We start from the raw sequence: 10,148 nt of genomic DNA on the forward strand, positions 1-10,148 counted from the left end.
TATTTTGATCGTTATGTGAGGGCAATGCAGGTCACTTAATAATACGGTCTGCCCACACACGTCTCGCACAATAATAAATTCTCATATCTAGGTTATTATTTAGCAACTTGCCTGCAGGCCATGCTTAGTCACATTCATTTTATTAATGTAGATGCTACTGTGAATATAAATCCTCGGGGTGAATGGAAGTTAAGTTAAACAGTAGCTGAAGTTTCTTTAGAAACTCAGATTGTAGCTTAGATTACTTTTTACTTCGGTGATGTTTTATTGTTTTGCGCACGTGGTGCAATTTATGGAAGGCAGGGGAAAATTTATCGTTTGTTAACTGGAACAGTTTTTGTTCAGATAGCAACTTGCAGTGAAAGAGTTTTCTTATGTCAACTTTGGGGGTTGATAAATAGAGATAACATCAAGGACGTAGATCGGGTAGGGACATGCGGAGCATGTGTACCGGGTGGTGGGGGGCGCCAACAAGCCACTCTGGCTTGGCCAGAGAATTTGAATATAGGGCCGGCTAGGGCAGCGAACTGAATCTTTTCCCCGGGTGAAGGAAAGCCTAGCTACAACTCTGATAAGAGCACATATTTATTATGTCTTGGGACCCTTCCCCCATCCCTGATTTAATTTGGGTTCCATATTTGTTTTAGCATATCCAAGCAGATTAGAGAAGAGATACATTTTAGGCTTCGTTCACATCTGCGCCAGGGCTCCGTTCCGACGTTCCGTGTGAGCTTTCCCTCGGAACGGAGCCCTGACAGACACAAATGGAAACCATAGGTTTCCGTTTCCATGACCATTGATTTCAATGGTGACGGATCCGGTGACAACGGTTTATGTTTGTCTCCATTGTGCAAGGGTTCCGTCATTTTGAAGGAATCAATACCGTAGTCAACTATGGTATTCATTCCGGTTTATCTCAGTAGGCGACTACGGTTTCCGTTTGTGTCAGTCAGGGCTCCATTCCGACGGAAAGCTCCGATGGAACGTCGGAATGGAGCCCTAACGGATATGTGAAGGAAGCCTTAGAGGTTTTTCCTTCCTTCATCAAAAAAGTGAGCTTAAAAATGCTATTGTGTCCAAGCCCTGTGCAATATGCACAAAGTAAACATCTTTCTACTTATGGTGCACAACATACTCATGCACAATAATGTATGGGCTTTCTGTAACAAATTGGCACACTTTTGCGTTAGTCACTAAATGATCCAGGATTTATACAAACATTAAATATTATACATTTCCATATTTTCACTTCAAACAGCTGATGAAACTACAATCTTAGCTCTTCATCAGCTATGACGAGAAAATGTAATAATAATTCCTGCAAAATGGACCAAGTTTGATTTTGGTTCAGTTAAAAAACGAACAAGTATCTTTACATTTATGGCGAGTTTAACACCTTCATGACCAGCGTTGTGTTGGGCCTTTACGATCAGAGCAAAATTTTACCTGTTGGAATGCTGCATTCTAAAGGTGACTTTTTTTTATTTTTTAGTCTAACCCAACATTTTTTGTTTCTTTTTTTGATACATGGGGCTTTCTTAAAATTTAAAATGATCAATTATCATATCACAGTAGATTGAAGAAAAACTGCAGCACTCAGATATCCCAAAAAGTGTTGGTCTTTATTCACCAAGCAATAAAAACTACAACGTTTCAACCCCTGTTGGGTCTTTGTCAAGCTTGATAAAGACCCAACAGGGGTTGAAACGTTGTAGTTTTTATTGCTTGGTGAATAAAGACCAACACTTTTTTGGATATCTGAGTGCTGCAGTTTTTCTTCAATCTACTGTGTGCAAGTTGTCCCGTTGGACCTGGGACATTTGTGTTGCGTGCACAATCCCTTGCTAGGGATTATCTACCTTGCTTCCCTCACAAGGAACCTTTTTGGCTATGCTGCTGATCTCTTTACATTGTACAATTATCATATCAATTCATTTTGTAGGCCTTTTTTAGGGTGAATGGTCAGAAACAGGAAAAACATTGTTTTTGTTAATTTTTCATGCTATGTTTGAAGGTTGTTTGTTCAATAACTAATATTTATCCCAAAAAACAGTGATGTCAAATATGTGTACATTATATAATGTATGACGTCGCTATAGTGCTAAGAATAAAAACCCTATATACTTTGCACCATATGGAAGAAAAAAAAATACAGCAAAAAACATAAAAAATATAATAGAAATAAGTAACGACACTTAAAAAAAAGGTTTAATTTGCGACACATTCCCTTTAAATGTATCTCCCTTAGCTTTAGACGCAGCATCTGTACATGGTTGATAATCATCCAAGTACAGAAATAATCCAAGTACAGACATTTTTTAGTAAAGGTGCAAAAGCAGATAGGGTTGTGGTAGAACATACTAAAATTGGTGGCTGGCGGTAATTATTTTATGTTTGTGCCTGACAGGAGCGTATTAATGCCTGAGCACCTCTATGCAAAACGCGATCATGTCATGTTTTTTTTGGGATGGGGGCTTTTTAATGTAATTCTTTTTTTTGTTTTATTTATTTTTACTTATTTATTACTTGCTGTATTATTATTATTATTATTATTATTATTACTATTATTATTAGTATTTAGTTTTTTACTATAAGGATACCGGTTAACAGGGAACACATGATCTATGTGTTCCTTGCTGTCACCATATACAGATCACTGAAAAAAGTTATCTAATAGTAACAACCCATTAGATCACTGTTACCAGTGATCTATATAGCCAGTGTGTAGAGAAGTCTCAGATCGCGTCTTCTCTTCATCCCACCAAGCCCCCCTCTGTACAACGAATACCTGTGACATCATTAGGGGGGATTCACACGAGCGTGTATTCGGTCCGTGCGGGCCGCGTGGTTTTCACGCGCCACGCACAGACCAATACAAGTCTATGGGGCAGTACAGACAGTCTGTGCTTTTTGCGCAGCGTTTGTCAGCTGCGCAAAAAGCGCGACAGGTTCAATATCTCCGCGTATTTCGCGCATCACGCACCCATTGAAGTCAATGGGTGCGTGAAAACCACGCAGGTCGCACGGAAGCACTTCCGTGCGAACCGACTGAAACAGCGCACCAGCTGTCAAAAGGATGAATGTAACCAGAAAAGCACCACATGCTTTTCTGTTTCCAAACATCCAAATGGAGTGTCTTTGAGATGAGCGAACCCGGACAATCGAACCGAACTTCACCGGGTTCGGCCGAACTCGTTTTGGCCGAACCCGGCAAAAAAATTTCCGGTACGCGACGTCCGGAGATAGTCACTGTCCAGGGTGCTGAAAGAGTTAAACTGTTTCAGCACCATGGACAGTGACTACCGATCCCAATAAACATGAACCTGTAAAAAAAAACGAAGTTCTGACTTACCGATAACTCCCGGCTTCTTCCTCCAGTCTGACCTCCCGGGATGACAATTCAGTCCAAGTGACAGCTCCAGCCAATCATAGGCCAAGCACAGGCTGCAGCGGTCACATGGACTGCCGCGTCATCCAGGGAGGTGGGGCCCGATGTCAAGACAGGCGCGTCACCAAGGACGCGTCACCAAGGACGCGTCACCAAGGCAACGTCCGGGAAGTTCTCGGTAAGTACGAACTTTTTCTTTTTTTTTAACAGGTTGCTGTATATTGTGTTCGGCGTTCACTGTCGAGGGTGCTGAAAGAGTTACTGCCGATCAGTTAGCTCTTTCAGCACCTTGGACAGTGACGGGCGTCGACTAGCCTCATCTCTATGATGGCGGCTGCGCGAAACTCACGCAGCCGCGCATCATACACGGATGACACACGCAGCTGTCAAATGTTTTTTGCGCGCGCAAAACGCTGCGTTGTTTGCGCGCGCAAAAATGCAACGTCCGTCTGTATCTGCCCTTACTAACGTCATTGGGTTCTCTAACAACTGCCTGAATGCAGAAGAACCTTTAAGGTAGATGTAAAATAATTCTTCAGTGTTGTATATTTATTAAGTAAGATACCGAGCAGCTTTTTAAATATATGCTGACATATAATTTTCACATCCAGAGGTACTTGACTGGTGGTAAGGCTTACCAAGAGCTTGAATATGGTATACATACTGTCATTTTAAAGATATTTTCCACAACCTGTGTAGTTTCATACAGCCCTGCAGACCTTGCAATAAAGATAAGATCTGGGGTTGGAATTAATCACTCAACATATATTGCAATAAAATAATGGTTCTTTCTAGAAACCCTCAGTTGAGCTGATCTTTCCGTTTACCAATGAGGAGCTCCCAGTGACATATAGTCAGAGACAGGGAGGTGACAGTTTGGAACCAGGGAGGTACAAGGGCCCAGACACAGAACAATATATACATTATAAGTTGGACAATGTTTTGTAGTTTTCATATCTGTGAATTTACTACAGGTAGAGATTTATTACAGAATCATCTGAGAAATATGGCAACTATACCAGTAAATCCTGGCTCTAATGACCACAATTAATATCCTTCAGGCCGGAGCAAGCAAAAATCCGGTGAAATCCAAACACCTTAAAATAAAACAAAAGTATATAAAGTTTTTTACCACTAGAACGGCACCGAGAAACACAGTCCAACTTGTAGTCTCATAGACGTTTCTGATTAGCCCACAAGCAATAGACAATCTACAATCCAGAGAAGGTGTGTGCAGTTGTTCTGCTCCTTGTAGTTCCACCGAGCTCTGCACCGTCTCCCGGTGTTCGAGCTCCAGGCAGGATAAATTCTATGACTCCAATAAAGAAAAAGGAGAAATAGTGCAACACCCTCTGTTTTTTTGCTATACGCAAGATTTATTCCATACTTACAGAAAATAGAAGAATTAAAAGCATTAATGATTTAAATAAAATCAGTAGCAGCACGTCAAACAAACTCACCCGACCCTGGGTTTCACCCTTCCGGCTTCCTCTGGGGCATGAGTAACGTACCAGATAATCATGACTTAAATAGCTCCTCAAACATTTATGTAATTGTGCTATATAATATAACAACACAAATAATACATCATGAATTAACTAAATAAAAGAAAAAATCATCAACATATACAAACATATATGAAATACATTATATATCAAATACATAAAAGATCAACATATCTATATATATATGTATAAAAATCCTCCTAGTCCATATCTTCTATGTATACTGTATACATATTAACAACAATTTGTCATATAATGAAATGTTAATAGAAAAATGACATATCTTTATATTCATACCACTAAACTGAGAACTTTCAAATTTGCCTCTATTACCAAACCCAATACTAAACCCACCAATTGGAATCAGAAAATACTTAGACCAATCACGAGCCAGCTCAAAAAATCAACTGCTCTCTTTAGGAAAAAAGGCAGGAAATTACAGCCGTGAAATTACTATAAGGAACGGAGTGATGAATTCGACACCACAATGCTGTCCACACCTTTTCTGGATTGTAGATTGTCTATTGCGTGTGGACTGATCGGAAACGTCTATAAGACTATAAGTTGGACTGTGTTTCTCGGTGCCGTTAGAGCGGTAAAAAACTTTATATACTTTTGAGAAATATGGCAGTTGGAAGTGTTATTTATTTCTTTAACTTTACATTTTTCTACGTCGATACATAAAAATCCAAAATAAATTTCTTTATTAGAGTTGAAAACATGAAAACAAACTTCACGTTGCTTATCAGGTTCTGCCTCGCAGCAAGGTCAGTTAGACTCAGGAGGAGGGGGGGGGGTAGACCTCAACCTGCTTACTTACCTTGTATAAACATTAGACAAATTAAGGAAAGACAGTGAGATTTGACAACCCCAAACCCATGCCCAATGTGCCGAGAGAAGTTCAGCTTGAGGAAAAGCCCATAATATTTCTGTCTCACATGACTTACAGGCTTCACAGTACAATGGCAGTAGTTCTGGAATAAGATAAGCCACTGGTTCAATAAATACAATGACAGAAGTAATTTCAATAAATTTTAGTTAATGTTATAGTTTGTAATACACTTGTTCATTAACTGGTATTGATTAAGTTATCTGTGTATTAATGGGACTAGATGATTGAAGAATGTGGAAAAATATATCTACCATGTACATCTAACGTTTCATTTTTTCCGCCAGGACACCTCTTTTCAACGTTTTTAAATACAAACGTTTTTACATTATTTCAAAATATTCTAGCTATTAGCTTTTTTTTTTCCATACAATATATTCTGTTTTTCTCTGCTCTTAAAGTAACAGGCTATAGAAAGAAAAAAAAGTGCTAAAAAAAAGTAATCTAAAAATCATAAAAAAATAATATAATGTAAGAAAAACAGTGTGTTGCTGCTCTCAAAAACCTACGTAGGTGTATTGTTTACATGTCTTCCTTGTCACTAATTGCTCTGTAAGGCCTCATGCACACAACCGTAGTTTTTATCCGCAATTATGGATCCGTAATTGCAGATAAAATACTGAAACATTCATTTCTATTGTCCACGTACACCTTCCCATATTTACGGGTGTGTGTCCGGGCCGTAGAAATTAACCCGCAAAAATAGGACATATTCTATTTTTCGCATTTACAGACTGTGCTCCTATACTTATTACTGTGAGCACGGTCCGCAAATGCTGACCGTAAATACTGCATGGACGTGTGTATGGGGCCTTAAGTAAAAACTCTGTCACCTGCTGAACTAAAATAAAAATACACCTAAAAAATTAAATAAAGAAGTTAACAATGGGGCTCACCATCTAATTGCCCCTATCTCAAACACATACATACAAGAGCAAATTTCATAGGATTCCATATAACCTATAATATATTTTTTGAGTGTGAGAAAGAAACTGAAGAACCCAGAGGAAAAAGACAGAAACACGAGGAGAACATAAAAACTTCATGTAGATGTTGCCCTTGGTCAGATTTAAACCCAGGACCCCTCTACTGCAAGGAAACATTGCTTACTAGATTGTGCCCATTTTTATTACTAGTGAGGTTTTCAAAGGGTCATTATAGGGTTTTATTCTTGAAAATAAATTTACTTATTACATTGTACAGAGTAAAATCTATTTTTCAGTTATTATTAACCCGTTAGTGACCGGCCCATCGTGTTTCTACGTCGGTCACTAACGGGCCTTATTCCGATGCCATAGACTTTTTACGTCGCTGCATCGGAATAAGTAAACAGAGCAGGGAGCTGTCAAATCTCCCTGCTCTCAGCTGCCAGAGGCAGCTGAGGGCTGGGAGCGTCCCTGCTCTGCCGGGTGAGATTGATATTAGTATCAATCTCACCCGTTTAACCCCTCAGATGCGGTGCACAATGGCGTGCACCGCATCTGAGTGGTTTTGGAGAGAGGGAGGGAGCTCCCTCTCTCTCCCACCGACACCCGGCGATACGATCGTGGAGTGTCTGTGTCTCCAATGGCAGCCGGGGGTCTAATAAAGGCCCCCAGGTCTGCCTGGAGTGAATGCCTGCTAGATCATGCCGCAGGCATGACCTAGCAGATGACTGTCCGTGTTAAACGGACAGGCAGTAATACACTGCAATACAGAAGTATTGCAGTGTATTATAAATGCGATCGCAGAATCGCATATTATAGTCCCCTAGTGGGACTAGTAAAAAAGTGAAAAAAAAGTTTAATAAAGTTAATTTAAAAAAAAATGTGAAAAAAAATGAAAAACCCAGCTTTTCCCCTTACATAATGCTTTACTATTAAAAAAACAAAATAAAGTTAAAAAGTTACACATATTTGGTATCGCCGCGTCCGTAACAACCCCGACTATAAATCTATTACATTATTTAACCCGCATGGTGAACGCCGTAAAAAATTGAATAAAAAACTATGGAAAAATTGCTGTTTTCTGTGAATACTGACTTTAAAAAAATGTGATAAAAAGTGATCAAAAAGTCGCATCTACTCCAAAATGGTACCAATAAAAACGACACGTCTTCCCGCAAAAAAAAAGCCCTCATACAACCGCATTGGCGAAAAAATAAAAACGTTACGGCTCTTCAAATATGGAGACACAAAAACAAATAATTTTGAAAAAAAAGCGTTTTTACTGTGTAAAAGTAGGAAAACATACAAAAAGTATACAAATTTGGTATCGTTGCAATCGTAACAACCCGCTGAATAAAGTTATTGTGTTATTTATATCACACGGTAAACGGCGTAGATTTAAGACGCGAAAAAGAGTGGCGAAATTTCAGGTTTTTTTCTATTTCCCCCCAAATAAAAGTTAATAAAAGTTAATCAATAAATAATATGTCCCCCAAAATGGTGCTATTAAAAAGTACAACTTGTCCCGCAAAAAACAAGACCTTATACAGCTATGTCGGCGCAAAAATAAAAAGGTTATAGCTCTTGGAATGCGACGATGGAAAAACTTAAAAAATGGCTTAGTCATTAAGGTTTAAAATAGGCTGGTCATTAAGGGGTTAAACCATGTTAAGTAATTGAATAAAAAGGGGCTATTATGATATTGTTGAAGTGATTTGGAAAAATGTGAATGCTGGGCAAATAAATTTTATGTGAAAAGGTGTAAGGTTATGCACTATGCATACAAATACCATCATTACACACTAAGTAATAAAAAAATAGTGAACTGACATGCAAAAATACTTAAAATATTCTGGGACAATACGCACAATTGTAGCAACAAATCACAGGCAGCAGTCAAGGCAAATAAGATCATAAGGTATAAGAAAAGAGTCATAGATGCAGATAATGAAAATATCGTTTTATTTTAATATTCCTCTCAACGGAGGGTCCAGAGAAGGAAAAACAAAGGAATTAAAGGAACGGGTGGATTTGAAAATAAAGATTACAGAAATTGGGGTTATTTAGTAGACACCTTAGGGGTCACCCAAATGCCATGTTTAAATGTAATGATCTTTATATACCTTGATCTGTAAACATAACCTTTCTTTCAATACTCACACCCTAGGGCCAATTTCATAGGAAGTTCACGACTTGATCCATATGCTTTTTGATTATGGTAGTAAACCATTGTACCTACAGAAAAACCACATCAAAACTCTACACTCGGTTGGATGTGAACCCCAATCCCAGTTCTGTAAGGAAACAGTGCTAACCACTAAGCCACCATGTTGCCCAAAATATTAAATGACTTCGGATTGGATGCCTTACATGGAAAGCATAATATTAATAGTTAATAGATTGCTTTGATATTAGTAATTGATCTAGTGGCTTATTCCAATTTCTAGATTTGGAGCCAGGAAGGAATTAGTTTGCCTTATACAAAGACAATTTTCTTACCTCAGTACAAGCTTTTGAAGTCGCTTACCATATTAATGTTTTCATTTGTAGCCAATGAAAGCATGATAAAATATATTGTTGTTTGTCTATTATAAAAGTGCATAAGAGCTTCTAAGAAGTAGGTTATATCCTAATGTCCACTTGAACTAAAAATGTCAGCCTTCCAAAATAATAGCAATGCATGAACCAAACAGACTATGGTCCATTGACTTTTGAGTGACCATTTTATTGGGGCCAAGCATGATTTACTCTACTAGCAATTTATAGTTTCCTGGCTACATGTGTGAGACCCTTTGGAATTTAGCATTTGAGAATTGCAGACTGAAGAAATGTATGGTCGTATTGGCTGCTAATGTTTTAAGACAGCAAACAGTGCACCAACATTGAATAAGGGAGCACAGCCTCTGGTTAATGTCTCCGAAACAGGCTGTTAAGACTGTTACTACAAATTAGGGTCTGGATCATTCTGAAACCAAAATAGACTTCTTTCATCTTCCAGATGGCTGTCTGATTGGGAACTGGGCAGGATCACATTTCAGGTCTTGACTTAATGATTCTGGACGATATTTATGGTTTTCCAGGGCAATAAATTCAAGGTAGGTCTTTAGCTTCATTCAGAACCAACAGAAAATAAAACAATTCATTGAGATTACTGCATTAATGTAATATTTTAGTCCTGTCTTGAACCACCCAACGAGATTATTCTGTATCTTTAATCAATACTTTGCAATATGTTGAATAAAATGGGATATCTTTCTATTGTATCAACGCATTATAGTAGAGCTAATAAAGGTTGATATCTATGTGTGACCATTTATAGAAGAATATATAAAGTATAAAAATTTTCAGTAGGTAGGAGTTCTAAGGAGCCAGATTGAGACTCGCTTCAATGTTTACAATATTCATAATTTAAAGGTAAAGGAAATAACATTCAGCATATA

The 10,148-nt window shown here is 38.3% G+C and overlaps 1 long non-coding RNA gene across 1 annotated transcript in view; it reads left to right on the top strand.

Moving 5' to 3' along the window:
• Positions 1 to 9,769, top strand: part of LOC142652944 (uncharacterized) — a 99,921-nt gene extending 90,152 nt beyond the window's left edge. The window contains exon 3 of the long non-coding RNA XR_012847989.1: positions 9,707 to 9,769. This is a non-coding gene — a long non-coding RNA (uncharacterized LOC142652944). The remainder of the gene's footprint in view (positions 1 to 9,706) is intronic.
• Positions 9,770 to 10,148: the final 379 nt, after the last annotated feature.

Source organism: Rhinoderma darwinii, chromosome 5 (genome assembly GCF_050947455.1).
Source record: "Rhinoderma darwinii isolate aRhiDar2 chromosome 5, aRhiDar2.hap1, whole genome shotgun sequence".
NCBI classification, from domain to species: domain Eukaryota; kingdom Metazoa; phylum Chordata; class Amphibia; order Anura; family Rhinodermatidae; genus Rhinoderma; species Rhinoderma darwinii.